The sequence below is a fragment of the Dermacentor silvarum genome, chromosome 5 (assembly GCF_013339745.2).
Source record: "Dermacentor silvarum isolate Dsil-2018 chromosome 5, BIME_Dsil_1.4, whole genome shotgun sequence".
Taxonomy (NCBI): Eukaryota; Metazoa; Arthropoda; class Arachnida; order Ixodida; family Ixodidae; genus Dermacentor; species Dermacentor silvarum.
The window spans coordinates 144,745,660-144,765,407 of NC_051158.1; the positions used below are offsets into that span (position 1 = coordinate 144,745,660).

General features: G+C 44.7%; 1 pseudogene; it reads left to right on the forward strand.

Annotated features, from left to right (window-relative positions):
- Window positions 1-278: 278 nt before the first annotated feature.
- LOC125945464 (uncharacterized) lies at window positions 279-1,192 on the forward strand (annotated as a pseudogene).
- Window positions 1,193-19,748: the final 18,556 nt, after the last annotated feature.

Below are 19,748 nucleotides of genomic sequence, written 5' to 3' on the forward strand. Positions count from 1 at the left end.
GGGTGGACATATTTCATCACGAAGAAGCCGACTACCTTCTCCTCGTAGATTACTACTCGAGGTACCCTGAAGTGCTGTCCCTTCGCTCGACGACGTCTACAGCGGTGATCTCCATCATCAAAAGTGTCTTCGCAAGGCATGGGATCCCAGAGACCCTCGTCAGCGATAATGGGCCTCAATTTTCGTCGGCAGAATTCCGCGTCTTCGCCCAGAGCTACGGATTCTCCCACGTCACCAGCAGTCCCAGGTACCCGCAGTCTAATGGGGAAGTCGAGCGTATGGTGCGGACGGTTAAGGAACTCTTCAAGAAGTCTCCGGACTGGCCTTTGGCCCTCTTGGCATACCGCAACGCACCTGGCGTGACCGGGTACAGCCCTGCTCAGCTGCTCATGGGGCGCAGCCTCAGGACTCGCCTTCCGGTCCCCATGGCCGCGTTGCTTCCAGAACCACCTAACGCTGCCGACTTCCACCGGCGTGACACTACCCAACGACGTCGCCAGCGTCAAGATTTTGACCGTCGACATGCTGCACAAGATTTGCGGCCCCTGGAGGAGGGAGAGAGAGTGTGGATTCGCGACACAGATTGTGCTGGCACTGTTCTTAGCCCAGCGCAGCGTCCACGCTCCTACGTGGTCCAGACGGATGCAGGTGCTCTCGTCCGCAACCGGAGACATCTGGTTCCGCAGCAGTCTCCGTCATCAGGTGGTCTAGACCTCGGCAGCTCCAGTCCACGGACACGAGGATCTGAAAGCCTGCCACAGACTCCAACTCGCCCAGAGCCTGTGTGCAGCAGTCCAACTCCCAGGGCACTTACTCCTCTACCAGTTGCATCGCCACCGGTTGCCCCGGCTACTCCCTCAAGACCGCCTGGGTCAGTTGTACGCACTCGGTCTGGACGTTGTGTTAGGCCGCCGGTGCGGCTGAACTTGTAGAACGTGCCATGAGACATTTGTCATTACGTTGTATACCTGAGAGCAAGGGGTTGCTTTCTGTTACTTTCCCAAAAGGGGGGATGTAGAGGGCGCGAGTGCTAAGCCGATTATGAGGCGCCCTCTATAGGATGTAGCATATAAAGGCTGTGCTGTGAATAAACGGGGGCACTTCTGCTGGGGACTCGGAGCGTGTGTCTTTACTCCGCGGCCCTCGGGCTTCAGCCTGCCTCCTCGGCCACCTCGGCTCGAACCCTCCCACCACACCAATCATCTGTACTCTCATGCATGATGTATGCGTTACCATTTCTGCGCGTCCCACCTAGTTTGATGGCCCAACTAGAACGTGATCATCTGGTTGCCTTTCGAATAATGTTGAGATTACCTCGTGAGGCGCAATCAGTTCCATTACTCACTGAAGCACATCATTTACCTATAAGGCTACAAGCAGACCAGAGAGCTCTATTTCATGTTGAGCGTCTGCAACGTGCATCGAATAGTCAAATGCTCCTTGATCGTCTGATTCACCGCCCGTTTTCTCGCATTGGAAAAATGGCGGCATTACTTATGAACATTACTGACATTTCTGAACATGATGCTTCAGTTACGCCTTCGCTTCCGCAATATATCGCCAAACACGTTCTGCCCATTTACCTTACAATCCCTGACATGCACAAAAAGTCTGATATGCCTGTCTCGGCCATATTCCAATTGGCTCAGTCGCGCATGTTTCAGAATTTTCCAGATTACCTTCAAGTATTTACAGATGCATCTGTACACAGCGACGATCAAGGCGCCTCTGCAGCTTTTTTCTGCCCTTCAACTCAAGTACGACGTATATTTCATCTACCCACCCCATCTAGCCTCGTCAACGGCTGCGCAGCTAGCAGCAATTAATGTTGCTCTAAAATACGTGCAAGAGGAGTTAACCACACCGAAGATTGTCATATTTACGGACTCCCGCGCTGCCCTTAGCAGATTACAACGCAGTCAGGTTGATTGCCCAATTGTGCGCAGCATTACTCAATGGATACCTTCGCACGTAGGGATCGCCGGAAATGAACAGGCTGATCAACTGGCTTCAACTTGCACTCATAACGACTGTGCTTGCCCTGAAATTTTGTGCAAGCTTGATGACGCTCCTCTGCTGATTCGTCGCCACCTACTCAAGCAGCATCCATACCAGCGCGTCGCAAATGGAACGTTCCTGCCGCGTGTTCGCGGTCGAGGCTTGCCTCGTGGCGCTAGAGCGCAACTACTCAAGCTAAGGGTTGGCTGTGTTAATGTGCACGAACGTTTACACAGACAAGGACGTGTGACTAGTGCATCGTGTACGTCTTGAGGTGGCTGCGAGACACTCCAGCACCTGATATTGGAATGTCCCGCTTTCAGTGCGCAACGCAAATCGCTGGTGAGGGACTACCATCTCCTTGGCCTGCGGTGTACGACTCTAGATGAATGTTTATATCAAAATGGTTGTGCGTCTCGACGTGATCAAGCTCATCGTACTCTCCTTACTTTTCTAGAAGCAACGAACTTAGAGGCACGTTTGTAACCCAGCAACTATTTCTTTTATTTTACATTCTTTAGTAGCTTGACCTGCAGGGACGGGCCCTACTGTATGTTTTACTTTATTCTTTGAGACTTGTCATCTCCCTCTTTTTTTCCTCTTTCCTCCCCTCCTTCCTATCTTTCATTTCTATGTTTGTCTCGTCCTTTCTGAAGAGTAGGCAGGCGTTGTGCCCCTTCTGGTGGCAGTTGCCAGCCTTGCTTCTCGCTTTCTCTTTACTGTGTATATGTTTTCAAATCACATAATAATAATAATAATAATAATAATAATAATAATAATAATAATAATAATAATAATAACGATAATAATAATAAAAATAATAATAACAATAATTTAGCAATTGTAGCGAACGGGGAAAACCATCTAAAAGATCAGTAATTTGAGCAATATAGCATCCTTGTTACTTCTGAAAGTTGTTCTTTGACGTGAAACTCGTGGAGCGGGCATTCATATTTTTATAGAACTTTTAGAAAATTGGACAGCTTTAGGTGTAGCAATATGCCTTTCTCTCCAAATCGCGCGCACTATGTTTTATTCAGTTTTTGACGCCGTCACACATTTTCATAGCTTACCCTATTACTGACACTAATTAGTAACGCACATTTGCTGGCATAAAATTGTACCTGAAGCTTCCAGCTTCGCTCCTATCTCGAGAACAACAAACAAAAATCAAAATGTCGCAGTTTCACCCCAAAGGCGAAGCATCAATTGCGATAGCAAATTAGTAGATAGCTATACGGTGCAAGGATATTAGTTTTATCCGCTGTATAAACTTGGACTTGGAGGAGCAGCAGCAGCAGCAGCAACGCGCAGAGCTGTTGTCGACGCGGTCGGCGTTTTTCCCGCGTTCGCACCAAACGCGCGCGGCGTTGCTGACTATTGCCGGTACCTGGGGGTGGCGCGGAGGTTTTCGACGAGATCAGACCGAAAACGCGTCGAGCAGCGTCGGAAGTCTTTACCATCTTCTCGCTTCGCAATGTTTTAAAGACGATAGTCTTTCTTGGGGAACTTAAACGCTGAAAATTTGGTCTGTATGTCTGTCTGTCTGTTTGTCTGTCTGTCACCCGATTCAGCCACCCGGCCAAAATTGGACCACTTGCTTACCGCCCACACTACTTAAACTGGTACGGCTGTTCATACTTGTGAACGTAATCGATCACAAAGTAAATATTACGCATATCTGAGGCGCAACATCACTAGGTAAGTATTAGGAGGTGTGTTCCTTTAATATAAAATACATAGATACGTAACTCTAAAGACCCTAGTTTCTTAAGCTGCGCTGAAAATGCCATGCTATGCGCGTTTTATTTGCAGCCCGTCGCTGCAGCCTCACGTGCAAGCTCGCGCGAGCAAACGCCGCTGGCGCGCAGCGAAGCATAGACCGCTGCATAGACGGAACGTGCGGAGTAATACATTTTAATGGCCGTACTTCTTGCGCAGCTTTTACAGCGTTGCACCTGGCTGATGTATGAAACGGATTATAGGATGGCTAATTTAGCAGTACAGAGTTTTGAGGCACATAACCATAATCCGTAGCGTTCATTTAATTAGGAATACATATTGTACTGGTTTTTGCGTTAGTAAATGAAAAATCAATGCGTTAGAAATGGCGTCGAATGCGTTAGAAATGGTGTAGGAAACGCTACGCGTTAAAAGAAGCCGACTGAAGCCGCGGCTCCGCAGCCGGCTTTAAGTCAACGGTAATAAAAGGTCCCAACAGATGGCGCGAGAGCAGGGCGAACGCGGTAAATTTGAATTGAATTCAGCAAAATCTCCATTGCATCCATCATGGGAGGAGTGAGAGGGGAGGGGAAGAGCGTGAGGGGAGGGAGGGTGGACAAGAGAAGGTGTTACTTATCAGGGGTGGCAGAAGACTATCGTCTTTCGATGTCATTTGCAGCGAAGCAAGCAGATATGCGGCCAACTTTTTTATATACATACGCATTTGGTGCCGCAGCTAAACGTCGCCTCCCCTCCCAAGTAACACAGAACGTAGCGTAAACGTTGCCTGATTGTAACAAATGTCAGGCAACGTTAAACAGCCAACCTCAACGTTGAATGTACGTTGCCAGCTGTACGTTCAAGTGATGTCATAAATAAATGTCACAGCAACGTCCTGACACCCACGTTGTGTCAACGTTGCGTGTAAACATCAATTTAACGTGTAAATGGTATCAATGTAGCAACGTTACAAAACAGCACGTTCCCAGAACGTTGCCGGATGTCACCAATATTGACATTAATGTGATGCCAGGCTGCTGTAGCATTTCGCATGTATACGTTCATGCAACTATAAGATATTGTAATTTTCAACTGAACATTCATCTTTATCATACAGTGAGGTATGGAGATGTATAGTGGTTATGCAGTAATTAATATCTTCTAAGGAACACCATGTTAAATTATGTTTATTATGCTTCTCCACAGATAAGATCTGCTACAAATTATATCAAATGGCAGAAGCATTCACATGGAAAAAATGCTAATTGTTGCAACGGTTCACCTATAGTAGACAAAGTTACGCATAAAAGTATTCCCTTCTTCCACACCAAATGCACAAGACTTTGTGACTGCTTGCACGCCACATGCCCCTAAAAGTGGAAACATTAAGCAAGGGCCATCATGAATAGGCACAAGCCCCATGATACGAGCTGCATAAAAATGACGAACACATGCACACTGCACAGTGGATACACACAGATCATATCTACTTGTCCATATAAAAAACAGTGCATTTTTTTTCAGTTCAAGTATAGTTTACATCATAGAAACGGCACTAGAGCAAAGGACTATAAGCCACCAATAGGGCTGCAAACACACCGTACACCAGCGCACATTTGTTTCACACACCACACAGGACACATGCACGCAGCAGACATGTTTTTTTTAGGAGGAATCTTCGCGAGCCGCACGATAAACACAGAAGGTACGGTCGTAAGGAGTAAAACCCGCGCACATTCAACACACCCACACGAAAGGAAATGCGGACGATACGGGTGTAACCTGCGCCACACGAGCTATCAACCCTCGTGGATTTGATCCTTTCCACCTGAAACAGTCACAACGCACACGAAAACATCGAACACTGCACATCTGTACCTCCGATATCGTGTCAACAATTCCTGAGGCAACAATTCATGTTCACGACATCAGAAATTTATCTAAAACTAAGTGACGGCGTAGGAAAAGTAGGCAGCATCGCTAAACGTCATGGATTGGCTTCGAGAGAGCTTCGAGACAGCCCAAACCGTTCAAATCAGGCCACAGCGACGGCTTGATAAGGATAACCGAAGCTGATCTCGAAGGCCATGCTTATGCTGGCTGCAGACGGCGGAAGCAATTCAAAGGTAAAATACGTTTTAGAATTTCTTTCTACGCCAAACTATAGTGTAAAATATAGATTGTTCTACAGTTATTTTGTCTCGCAACATCTATACGTAGTTGTGTGTAACCCGGCACAAAATTTTAGTATGCGAGTGTACTGGTTAATATTTTTGTCATCACAGAGGCCACAACATTCTCACAAGTATGCAGGTGGCGCTATTGTTTTTCCTCCGTGTTCTGTGATGGCGGTCGTATGTGCGGGGTGCTACGAGCGTCGCGTTTGCTTGATCGTGTGTTTTTGTGTTTGCTGTTATGAAGTAGGTCGTAGTTAGCGTGCACAGAAGTGCCTGAAGATACCTTGTGTCACGCTGCAAACTCGCCGTAGGCGTGGCGCGCCAGGCAAATGTGGCCCAACGATTTTATGCCGTGGAGTGCGGTCTCTTTGTTCTCGTTCTGGAAAGTTGGGTGGACGTCGCAAAGAATGTGTGTTAGCGCGCCTCAGCTCGTTCACTACGCAGCGGCATGTATGCGGGGAGTAACATCGTCGACGCAGCACCGGCAACTTGGAGAGTGCTTCGCGACCGCGTCGTACCATTCAAAAGGTAAGTAATCGTGCTGGCTAACTACGCGCGTGTTGTGTGAGCTTCTCGTGTGTGCATAGCGTGCGCGAGCGTATGAAATAGAAGTCCCGCGACAACAGTGATACCTGTGCTGATGCTTGCTGAACGCTGGTTGTCAGCGCTTAGTTACGCAAGTTTATTGCTTCGATGCGAAATTGAAAATCTTGATAAACGTTTTCTTCCGATGAGAAATATAACGTTCGAAAATAATCGTGTTCATCATGTGCGTGCGGCGCGTGGGCTCCCGCTTTTTTCCTGAAGTTGCATAATGACTCATTTGCCTCCACCGATTCTTATTGCAATGACGTTTCCTTGCTTACATGGCAAGGAAACTTGTTTCATATCTACTTGTCCAAGGAAACTTGTTTCATATCTACTTGTCCAAGGAAACTTGTTTCCTTGCCATGTTTCCTTGCCTCAACGTTGTAAATAATATCTGCTTACGAAGTTTTCGGTTTACGGCAGCTTTAGAGAAAAAAACATTTAAGCAATCACAGCTTGCTACTAGTCCAACTTACTTTTTAAGACAAGATGTTTTGACATACCTTATACGTAACTAAACATGACAGGGGAAAGTTAAACTGAGTCATGAAAAAAAAATGAATTGTTTTGTAAACAAACATTTCTTTGCTATGTGCTGCTGCGTGTCAATAATTTTACTGTGATCAAAGGGTCCCCATTATCAAGACATTCATCAGTGACTTCTACTTTGTGCTCTGTTGCCACCCTGCAATAATGCAAACATTGTTTTTGTGACTATATTTAGATGCTCCATGCATGTCTAGACAATTTGACAGCTTTATAAAGCTGTGTGCCACTGCTATAAGTTAACACAGAACTTATTTTATAGTGGCGAGGCTGTGACCCATAACAGTGCCTACATAACGGAGGAGCCACCAGACCCCTTGGCTATGCCTGCCTTAGTGCAACGTATAATCTGGATGGTCGGGTCAGGTATGTATGTAGTGTACGTGTTCCAAAAAGTAGCATCATGGTATCATTTGAGGATAAGTTAATCGACATTAGTCAACACAGCTTACTAAATAGGCCAAATATTTATGCAACTTGCTGTTTATTTGTGTTCATAGCTGTTATGCACACCTTATTGTGTTCTATATCAAAGTAGACCTGACATGTCCTGATGTATTTTTTCTTGCATCAATCGCTTGGCTGCAAGTTACATTTTAGTTTTGCTTAGTACACACTATTTATTACTTTTCATTTTGGTTTTCTTGTTTTGAAACTGTTTCCTATGCTGTAGGATTTTATTTCCGAATTTTTAGTGTTTACACTACACTCTTGTGCAGCTTCTGCGCAAATAAGAATTCCAAGTGTAATGGGCCAGATATGTCATAGGTGTAAGCACACAATGTGCTTACCATTGTTTAACATTCATATTCACGATTATTTCTGTCTTGTTCCAAGAATAACTGCCACTAGAAAATACACATTTGATGAGCTCAAACTTCTTGAAATGATACATTAAGGCCAGTATTCACTGTGCTGCAGTTACTACAGTTCTGAAGTGTTTTCTAGTAAGCCTGCTTTTTTCTCTCCCATTTTTTAATATTCTTGGCAAGCTATCCCCATTCATGCAAGTAGGCATTGTAGGAGTTGCGAGTCTATGTCCAGTTACATTATTTTTCTCTTTTTTTCAAGTCAATACAGCATAGAACACATCGCTAACTGGTAGGTAGTTCATTGTATTGATGCTCTATTATTAAAAAAGCACACTATTTCGCACATGTCTGCTTGCTCTTTCCATGTTTGCTGGTTATTGCAATGTTGCTCGTCAAATGAATTTGATTTCAACTACACCATACAGAACAGTCTTATTGGCTTTAGTGTAATTTTAATAGTGACAATCAACCAACAAGCCCTAATTCTACAGCTGTCAAGAAGTATTTCTAATACTTTGGGGTCCCTTTCCATATTTTCTGTTTCATCCTGTGTATTTGGTCAGCACAGTGGGCATTCGGTCTATTCATTCTGCTTGGCGCTGCTCAGGTCAGAATATGTTCAAGCTGCAAGTCCAAATTATAATGATATGTGTACGACTTCATTTACTGGCTGGATGAATTGAAAACGCATTATATCTGATTCTAAGAGTATTTTTGTCAAAAATACCAGTGTCTAGAATAAGCATCATATGCACTGCAACTCTTATAGTTTTAAGTTAGGTAGGCAAATATCTATAGGTATCTATACTTGTGCATATACTTTCTACATATTGGCTAGTGTTTTAGCTACACGAAACGGCCTATGTTGTCACTACTCTCAAGTCAAATTTATGGTTGATGCGCCACTTGTTTTTGTTGTGCACTTACACTTCTGTGGTGTCATAAGCACTGTAGATGCCTGACAGCTGAAGTATTGCAGCAGTAGACAGTTTTAGTTTAGCGTACGCTATGTCATTGCGTACGATATAAAATAGTGGGTCATCACTGCGCATGTGCAGAACGCTATCCGACCTCTAGCGTATGCATGCTATTTCTCAGATTTAGCATTACCGTCTGTGCGTGGTTTGCGTAGTTTACGTTAAACATGGCGGTGGTCCCCGCTGCCCACTTCGAATTGAATTTGGCGTGGCTTTTGCAGAATTCGCTTCGTTCGTAGAAAATGACTGTGTAAGCAACTTTCGCTTACCGTCAGGCCGCTCTGACAACAGCTTCTCATTTCGAACGACACGAAGCCTAACGAGGGAATGATGATGATGATGATCTATTGGCATCCCCTTTGAAACGGGGCGGCGACAAATAGTCACCTAGCCTGCTTGACTTAATCAGGTATACCATACATGTTCTTTATCTTGCATTTTTGTATACCTATCATTATTTTTCTTTTTCAAAAATTTACCTTGTACCGCTGCCTATGATTTTAAGAGATCAGGTCGCATCCATCTTTTCCCTACTTTTTTTCCACCAGTACTCCAATCGTCTCTTGCTGATCTCTACGGCTGATCTGTTTATGTTTCCTTCCACCTTAAACCCAAGCGCTTCTGGGAGTTGCACGTTACCTACGGTTCTCGCTGGGTGGATCCCGTCGCACTCCATTAGGATGTGCTGAGTGGTCTCTGGATCTTTACTGCAGCATACACATGTCTCATCTAATTCCGAATATTTGTTCCGATATGTTTTCGTCCTTAGGCAACCGGCTCGAGCCTCAAATAGCAAGGCACTGCCCTTTGTGTTATCGTACAGATTTTCCCTTCTAATTTCTTTCTTCTCATTCTTGTAGATCTCCATTGTCCTTTTCGTTTCCATTCTTTGCATCCAATTCACGGTCTCTATTTCTCTCACTTTCTTTCTGATGACCCCTGGTTGTCTATTTACAGTTTCGATTATCCTGTACTTGGTTGCCAACTTCCTTGACCTCTTCCTCCATTCTGTGTCCACGCTTTTCATGTAGAGATACTTGTGCACTTTAGCCGCCCATTTATTTTCATCCATGTTCCTGAGCCTTTCTTCAAAACTAATTTTGCTTTGTGCTTCTCTGACTTCAAAAGAGGCCCAACCCATGTCTCCATGCACTGCCTCATTTGTCGTATTACCGTGTGCTCCCAAAGCCAACCGGCCTACTGATCTTTGGTTAACTTCCAAACCCGCCAATATATCCGATTTTAAGCATATAATGGCATTTGCGAATGTTAGCGCTGGCACCATTACTCCTTTCCAGATTCCACGCACCACCTCATACTTATTGTGGCCCCACAGTGCTCTGTGTTTCATTAATGCTGCATTCCGCTTCCCCTTTATTTTCAGATTATCTTGGTGGTTGCTTGAGTAATTCTTTCCTTCGTTTATGTGTACGCCGAGGTACTTATATTGCTTCACTATGGGTATTACTTGCTGTTGAATTGACACCACGAAGTTACTCGTGTGTTCATTAAAGATCATAATCCCTGATTTATCTGTGCTAAACTTAAGGCCTAGATTTGTCGCTGCGTTCCCACAGATATTCGCAAGTATCTGTAAATCTTTTTTATTGTCCGCTAGTAGCACAATGTCGTCTGCGTACATCAGTCCAGGGATCTTCTGTTGCACCATTTGTCCATTACGCATGTAGGATAAATCAAAACCTAATTCGCTGTTTTCCAGTCGTCTTTCTATGCCCTTGACGTAAAGCGTGAACAACAATGGTGACAGAGGGCATCCTTGCTTCAATCCTTGGTGAATTCCCACCATTTCATTTCCTTTTCGGCCTTCCCATGCCACTTGTACTTGGTTGTCTCGATATATCTCCCTCAGCAGCTCCACGAAATCGTCATCTATGCCTTCGTATTGAAGAATATCCCACAACAATTCCCTGTCTACGTTGTCATAAGCTCCTTTAATATCTAGAAATGCTATCCATAAAGGTCTTTTCTGAGCCACTGAAATCTCTATGCACTGAGTTAGTACAAACATATTGTCTTCTAAGCGTCTGCCTGGCCTGAACCCATTCTGTAGTTCCCCCAATACACCGTTTTCTTCCACCCACTTCGACAGTTCTAATTTTATGGCTTGCATTGCCATTCTATATATCACCGACGTTACTGTAACTGGCCTGTACGAGCTCGTCTTATCCTTATCTCCTTTGCCTTTGTAGATAAGATTCATCTTGCTTTCACGCCATCCAACGGGAATATTCTTTGTTCTAATCACTTGCTCTATGGCATTAGTCAGCAGTGCCTTGCTTTTTGGACCGAGGTTTTTGATTAGCTGTATTGGGATTTCATCGGGTCCTGCTGCCGTGTTGTTAGGGACATTTTCTGCTGCCTTTTTCCAATAAAAGCTTTCTATGCTGAATTTTGATCTCTCAGGCCTCTCTCTTGTTGCTGGATCTGTTGTCTGAACTACGCTTTTTCTCGTACCGAAGTTATGCCTGATAACGTCTGTGATGTACCGCAGCGCATCATCGCCTTCATAGATGTTACCGTCTTCATCCCTTATAGCCGTTTGCGAGTTTCTAGTTGGAGCTCCGATTGCTTTTATATGGTTCCAGAATCTTTTTGGGGCGCCTTTGTCTCTTTTGTGAATGTTATGCACCCAACGTTCACTTGCGCATTTAATTTTCTCTTGCACGAGCTCACTCGCAACCCTTTTCTTTTCTCGGTACGTATTCCATCTAAGGAGCACCTCTTCTTCTTGTAATCCCAACTTTTTGGCTTCTCGATGAACCCTAGATGCCTCTTTACGCTCTTCTATAGCTTGTTTAATTTCCTTGTTCCACCACTTACGTGGTTTCCTCTTTCCAATCCAACAATTGTATTGCCGTGTCCGCCTTATTTCATGCTGCATAACCTCCACCAGTTCCTTATATTCCCAGACTGCTGTAGGAAAAGCCTCAATTTTCTTCTCTATGTTGTTTGCGATCTCTGTTATTTGCTCGTCATTCATTTTTAAAAACTCTGAGGCTATTGGTTCATGTTCTGCGCTGGTATCTCTCCCAAACTTTAATGCTAAACGTCTATGATCGCTTCCCAGGCTATTTTTTCCATTTTCGTCTATATTTTCGTCTATAAACCGACATATATCAGCGCCACCTGTCAGTGAAGTCGAGAGATAGGTGCGACGATTGCATATGGCCTCTGAGATCAGAAGATCTCGCAGGCCAACTAAAACTAATAAATGTGTGCTGTTTAGCGTACGCTGTACTATAGCGTATAGGCGTACGCTATTAGTTGCATATGCTATACTAAAACTGTCTAGTGTTGAAGCTAACTGGCACTTACTATTGCTACAGTATGCCAACAGATACCTATCACCGTATTTGTGCATTTTCTAAGAACCAGCCGTGTTTGCTAGGTGAAATTTGTAGTGTACGTATGAGTTTGCCGGTCAGTTCATGTAAATTTTCAGGATAGAATTTACATGGGGAGGAAAAGGGTACCATACAACATGACTGCTGCTAACTGACCATTTATTTTGATGGAAGGATTAAAAATAGCAACACTGGATGTGTGCTTATGTTGTGCACAATTTCGTTCAGAGGGAAGGCGTAAGTTGTAATATAAAGGCATAAAATCACAATAAATGATATTTGTGTAAAAAGGAAAGTAAATATGGGCGCAGACTAACTTCAATCACTTGTCATCTAGAAAGGACGCCTTTTATTTCATGAATTGATCATGGGGTCTGGCTCGCATGTCTTGTTTATGCGGTATGCCTCACTGATCTCTCGTGTCAATTTTTCACCGTAGGTGAAAACAGATGATCTTAATTCAGCCTGAAGTCCTATCGCGGCAATGCACGGCCAAACTGGATGAGCAAGCTGGTCTCTTGAGTGAAATATGGGAACTTATTTGGCACATTTAGTTACCGGCCAGTCTGCTCTGTGTACATTTGACCAGTTGTGAAAAAAATAGTGAGCTGCCTCTCATACACACTAGACAAATTTGGTGGTATCTTTAACCAAGCAAACCTCCCTTGCCTGCTCGCCTTTCTGAATTCACTTGTGAACTGTCGTGCATATCCTGCCTACTTTATTTTTCGCTGGAAATGTGTGTGCATAGCAGTCCACATGAGAATTGAGGCTTGCTGAGGTAAAGATGCAACCCAATTTGTCTTGTGTTCGTCAGGGGTAGCATAGTCTGTTCCTTTGATCATGTATATATTCAGTCAAATGTACATGGGGCAGACTGGCTGGTGCCTCAACATGTGCCCAGGAGAGCACCATAATTCACTCAAGGGAGAAATATGTTCGTGCCACTTGACAATGCACTGACACGACTGGTGCTGCGCCCAAATTTCGATTGTTCCTCTATGGCAACCAATTGACCATCAAAATCAGTGACGAATACCACATTAAGGAAATGGGACATGTGTCAGTTGTAGAGATACAAGCTGTACTTTGGCTACCACTAATTGCTGAGAGGGTGATTAGAGACAGTTACTAGGAGAGCTCTTCATCTGGTTGGCTGGCACAAACTGTACCTGTTTCTGCACTGCAAAAAGCTGAAAGACTCTACTTGGGCTCACTGAAACTGCTCTTTAAAATAAATTTGAAACAGGGTAAGCTATATAATTTTGTGTGCAGCCCCCACACTAATGCCACTGGACGTACCTGTCATTTCCGGTTACATTTATCGCACGGTTAGACATATTTCTTTTTGCTACCAGCACTTATTGACATAAAACCGATGGCCTATTGCACAAGCAATAAAAGCACATCAAAACGCTTGGAGTAATGTGAAATTTAGGTAGGTTCATGTAAACAAAGCAAATTAATTGCTTTAATAAGAAAGTTGTGCAGACTGGGTAGGAATACAACCTGGAGTGTGAAAGGAGCACGCTTCCCTTACGCCACGGCAGCTCTTTGGTTCTGGCTGACTTAAGGTGTGCCTAGTGCGTGTCACACTGTGCACGTCACATTGCAGCCATTTGGTTGACTAAAGGTGCTTTCACGTTCCCACACGCAAGCTGTCTTAATGTGTCTCTGCCATCTTTTATTGCAGGTACACCTAGGAAATGTTGTATACATTGGCAACGATAACTGTAGCCTGCTCCAGTGCCATCGCCGGGATTCCCTGTTCTGCAAAGAACTGACATAACTGATGTGGGGAGCCCTGGCGCTCGGTGTAGGAGTGTCACAGGGGCTCCTTGTCGGTGCTTGAAGGCCGGCAATGCTGTTGAGAAGCCGACATTGAGCCCTGATAAATTGGAAGCTGTGGGTAGTAAGTATCATTCACATTTTTTCAAGTTTTTGTAATGTTTGTAACAATGCATGTATTGCACCGAAATGATTAACTTTTCAGATGCATTTGATGCATATCTTTCGAAATGTGGTACCCCTGAGGAGAAAAAAATCATCTTCTCATGCTTGGTTTTGGCCGAGCGGTTGAATCGAGTGACAACGTTTTTCGCGTTTAGGTAGCCTAAGAAGAAACAAAAGCAGAATTAACAAACCAGCTTATTTGTGGCTACTCATGAGTTGCATTTCTTTGTTTAAAAGTGCCTGTGAAGTGGCGCTAACCTACTTATCAGGTCCAGAATTTTCGATTAACACCGCTTCCAAAAGCTCGCGTTCTAATTTGGTTTTTTCACGGCCAGAACTTCCGTATTCGTCATCCGCGGATAGCAACGGCAACTTTTGCAGTGTAGAGCAATATTCAACCCTTCTCCCGATATGCAACACCTGTAGCGTAGTTGTAGCTGGTCGTTCAGGCACTGAATTGCTGTGCAGATGTAGGCAACAACACAAGAGTCAAGACGAGAGACATGCGGCAACTCTTTAACAAAAAGCTTTATTTTTGCTAGCCCATGTTTATAGCTGTCAGTCACTGCATTGCACATGCGCAATTCGCACCCTTAGGAAGAAAGTAAACTGTCTGACAAGTGTACAGAAGGTGTGCTGATACACACAGAGCCAAGTCGCGAAATCTTTTCAGGCTCAATTATTTTACGTGTTAGTTGATCACCGCTTCTGCTGGAAATGGTACACTGAGCAAACGACGGTTCACAGTCACACGAACTGCAATGACATTCAAGCCTACTGTCACGCACATTTTTCTTGACATTGTATGAGTGTTCTCTCAGCCTGTGATTGATGCAGTGTCCCATTTGACCTATATACTGTTTACCACAAGGGGGATACAATAAACCACATTGCTAACACAGGTGACAAACGGAATTTGGTGTTTTGTTGCATATGTGTGGCGTGCTGTGACATTGCCTTTGATGACACAACTTTAGAATGATATGCAATTTTCTTGATATTGTGAGAGCTTATGAATGTAGGGTATGACGGCCAGTTTTATGTCTGTCAGATGCAGTGACCACATGACCTCTACTCTGAAAAGCGCATGCACCGAGTGGTTGCCATGTGATCACTCCAGTATCTGACCGACTTAAGGTGGCTGTCATACCATACATTCATAAGCTGTCTCACAATATCGTGAAAACTGCAGATCGTTCCAAAGTTAAAGTTGTCTTCTTTGCACCTCAGAAGCTTATAAAGTTGTGTAATCAAAGGAAATGTTTCAGGGCAGCACACAAGTGTAACAAAAAGCACAAAAATCCGTTCGTCACCTATGTTAACAACATGAATTACTGTACCCCTCTTTCTTGTGGTAAACAGTACATAGGCCAAACAGGACGCTGTATCAATGACCAGCTGAGAGAACACTCTATAATGTCAAGAAAAACGTGCATGACAGTTGGCTTGCATGTTGTTGCAGTTCATGTGCCAGTGAACCATTGTTTGCTCGGTGTACTGTTGTCAGCAGTAGCGGTGATCAACTAACACGTGAAATTATTGCAGCTGAAAATATTGCGCGACTTGGCTCTATGTGTGTCAGCATCTGTACACTTATCAGACAGAGTTGACCTACCTAAGGGTGTGAATTGCGCGTGTGCAATGTGATGAGTGACGGCTATAAACATGGGTCGCTGAAAATAAAGCTTTTTGTTGGAAGTCAGCACACGTCTATTGTCTCGTCTTTTCTGTCGTCAATATCTGTGCTGCAATTCACCAATATGTTGTACCAACAAGTCAAATTTATCACTCACTCATTGGAACTTTCTTTCATCACGAATGAAATGTGGTTTTGGTACCGTGGTAGAGCATTCACATCATTTGTCAATTTTTGTTTTCTTCAAAGACTGAACTGGATGTAGCAAGCAGCCGTGGCATTGCAAGGAAGCTTTATGTTAAAGGAATATATTGATACTAACGTCTTAACTGCTTAGCGCAATAAAGGAAGTTGTGGGTATTGTTTATTGTGCTTTCCTTGCTCTTGTGTCCAAACTTATAGCTATAATGGTTAGGTTTTACTGAAATTTGCTTTTTGATGTTTTGCATTATTCTCCTGTGTAAAGTCACTATTGTTTGTTTCACAGTTATGCGAAGCTTAAGTTGTTTGTAAGCATTTTTATAGCCTATTTTCACAGTAAACATGGCTTACTTCAGTGTTTCAGATGGCACTTTATAGTTTGATGTAATTGATGTATCTGCAGGTTACCGCATTATTGACTTGGAAACCAGTGAGGTCTGGATGCAAGTGAAGCTACCGAGGGAGGCATGTGTGCATCACTTGTGCTGCTGGCCATCCTCTGCAAAAGTGATGGCTGGCAGTCAGTGCTTGGATGACTTTCTGTTACTCTACGCCTTGGGCTGTGTTGACTACTTCACACTTGCTGCCATGTCTGCAAGCTTAGGCAAAAAGACCGGCTGGATGCTTGGCAGGAGATAGTATCCAACCGCAGTGTTACTGTGTTGTGTTGCACATTACAAAGTGATGGAGGACAGTATTTGTGCTGTTATTAAGAAGTATAAATTGTGTTCTGCCATTGAAATAAGGGAACTCGACACAAAGCAAAAGATTGCGAAGTCTGACCTACATGGGAAAGCAAAATATATTGTGTTGTAGTTGTAGCTGTTAGTAGAGTCTTAATATGTGATAGAAGACCTTGATGTTTAATAGAAAATATATTTAAGTGTGTTATCAGTGTGTTATCAGTGTTTAAGGTACTGTTATGTGTCATTTGTTTGCCAGGATGATGTAAGCAGACAGTAAATAAATGCATGGTTTGAGATTATAACCAGGTTTGTCTATGGCATTCACTATTATTTAAGGTGGACCAATGCATATTCATGGGTGCATATTCAACCACCGCATTCCTCCTTCACAAACAATTCCTACATACTAGCGTTTGGTCTTAGCAGCTGATGTTGGCTATTATACAATTTCTTGAAAGCACATGCAGCTACCGACACATGATTTTTAGAGCAGTAAGTCGGAAGCAAAGACTGATTTTTTTCTGTGGTCTAAGCTTAAATGATATGTTTAAGGAAATGAACATTTGTGGAATATATTTACTTTCCTGCTGCGAGAACCTTTATACGAGAACCTCTGCACATTGGACGTGCATGCTGCTTCTCTTGCTGTTATAGCCAAAATGAAAAATTGTTCTTATGAACCACTTCGCAGCTTTGCATTGTGCACTTTTACTTGCAGTTAGCATTTATATGCTGTGCTATGGACAACAGCAAGACAAGTCAGGCAAACCACCATGTGAAACACTTTAAAGATTCTGGCTTAGGGTGCGTTGGTACTATATATAGTGCAAGACAGATGAGCTGCCCGTACAGCAGCGCTGTCAGCATTACACGGCTGACAGCACCGCAAACCCTTAAATTTATATTTGTTTGACAGATAATGCATTCTAGTAGTTTTCATGTCGTATATGCATGAAAATGTAAACAAGAACTGGTGAAAACAGCATTATTTTACGTGTATAGTGTACCTTACCACAAGGTAAGGTACACAGATATCTTGGTAAGCTACACAAGATATATACGTAATAAACGCTGTTTTTCACTAATTCTTGTTTCACATTTTCATGCATATGCAACATGAAAACTACTAGAGTAAATTATCTGTCAAGCAAATATAAATTTAAGGGTTTGCGGTGCTGTCAGCCGTGTCATGCTGACAGCACTGCTGTTATGCATGTCTACAAATATTCTGCAATGTCAGTTGAGTGTTGCTTGAACGTCACATGCGTACGTTGCCTGAAAGCTCAAGTGACAAAGGCAACATCCACATTACGTTGCCAGGAAGTTCTGTTAACGTTATGTTAACGTCGTGAATGTGCTGCTCAACGCTGCCACAACGTTACGACCCAACGTTGTGTGGCGATCAAAAAAGAGGACATTAGCAGCATGTAGGCAACGTTATACGCCGACATTTGTGCACATTCAGAGAACGTTATGGCAACATTTTGCGTTACTTGGGCTCCCTCTCTCCCGTCCATCACGCGGCCTTTCACGCGACGAAAGTCGCGTTTGCTCTGTATACATGTGGTGATTGTAAAGGATGAAAGAGACACTTAATTGTGCAGCCCTTCAGGGATCACGACGCAGAACGCGCGTTTGCTATCCGACGTGCGTTCGCTCCCCGTGAAAGCGCGCGTCGCTCGCGGCCTTTCACTCGCACATACAGCGTCCGGAGCACGGCGACAATTTCATCGCCGCTGACGTCATACGGAACCTCACGGCGACGGCAACGCCGACAGCAGAAGTCTGCTTTGGAGTGTCCATATAATTGCTATCGCAATAATAGAATTTTGGGAGAGGCAGACTCGCAAACTCGTAAAAGAAGGATGCCCGCTGCTTTCACTTTTTAGCTCTCCAAGCACCAGGTGTCCACGTATGCAGCGTTCGATGAGGTGAGAACGCGCAAACCAAGGCCGCTGGATAAAAAAAAAGTTGCAGTGGCTTAGGAGGACACCAGGGGGCGCCGACTAGTGCGGACGTACAAACATCGGCTCCCGCTTCTTTAAATGATTTCGGTCCGAAAATTGTTGCGCCTACTGTTGACTTTTGTGGTTCCTTACGCGGCAAGTTACGAGGATCACGCCGATACGAAATTTTTGTCGGTGAGTGGCTCCTTTGCTGATTTTTCAAGACATTTTGTCCGGACAACGCCGCTCGGCCGCTAGGCCTACTTCTCCGGCGTAGACGCGGCGGAGGAGCGTCTCCCCGCGCGGCCGTGCCTGTTATTCCCAAGATGTCCATGCAAATCACCGTGGAAGGGGAGGATATCACCCCCGAAGAGTGCCTGGAGTCCGGGTGGACTACGGCCATTTCAAAACGCAAGACGCAAGGAACGCCCGCGCCGGGCGGGAAGACGAGTTCGACACAACGCGGCGGCAGCACCGGCGGGGCCCGCACTACCACCGGCGTGAAAAAGCGTATCGTCGCTGCGTCGAGGCTCCCCCGTCTGCCGAGGGAGCACTACAGGATCATTGTTAGGCCCAGGGGAGGCCTAAACGTCAAAAACATGAGTCAAATCAAGGTGGCCCATGCTCTCGCATCGGCGGCGCAGCTCGCTCCAGCCGAGATCACCGACGATATCGTATGTCCCAATGTCATGCAAAATATTTTGGTCGTGAGTACGCCGGCGGAGAAGAACGCACGGGCATACTCTAGAGTGGAGACAATCACAGTTGGAGTGGCAAACTACGAGGTGAGCTCCTACTTGGCAGCGCCGGACAACACGTGCAAGGGGGTCGTCAAAGGTGTCGATCTCGACTTCGACGGAGAACAGCTCAGAGACATGATTGTGCAGCCCAGGAATCCCAAGGCCCTGGAGGTCAAGCGTATCAAGAACACCACCACGGTCGTCGTCCTCTTTGATGGCCTAAAGGTACCCAATTACGTCATGTGTGGACCAAGCATGCTTCGCTGCACGCTCTTCCGCAGGCAAACGGACGTGTGCTACGCCTGCGGAAGGCTGGGGCACCGAGCCGACGTCTGCCCGACGCCCGAAAAGACAATCTGCAGGGGGTGCGGCATTGCAACCCCAGCCGAAGACCACGTGTG